Here is a 413-nt window from a genome sequence, read left to right on the forward strand (position 1 = left end):
TGCCTATTGGTACCGCTACGATAACTTTTTGCAATAGGACACTTTTGTCTGTTCTTTGATCTAAAAGAAGCTGCATTGCTTTGATTCAAATCAATATTGCGGTTGTCTTATCACAAATGGACCGTCGAACATCTTCGGACAGAGAGTTTGTCCTCTGCTAATAAATCAGGGTCTCCCTGAAAGACTTGTATGAAGAGGGTAAAGAGCACAATAATAGCATAGCTTGATCTTCAGGGCAATACAACTCAACGTCTTTAAAATCATTTAAAAAGAGTAATGAATTGACTGATGTGATTTTAAGAAGACACTTCCGGTTCATTGCGAAACGTAATAGACCGTCTTTCAACATAACACAGGTTAGCCAGAGACTTAGTCGCATAAAGAGTTCAACCTTTTCCACAAGGCGAATGAGG

This window comes from Gossypium hirsutum, chromosome D03, assembly GCF_007990345.1.
Source record: "Gossypium hirsutum isolate 1008001.06 chromosome D03, Gossypium_hirsutum_v2.1, whole genome shotgun sequence".
In the NCBI taxonomy this organism is placed as follows: Eukaryota; Viridiplantae; Streptophyta; class Magnoliopsida; order Malvales; family Malvaceae; genus Gossypium; species Gossypium hirsutum.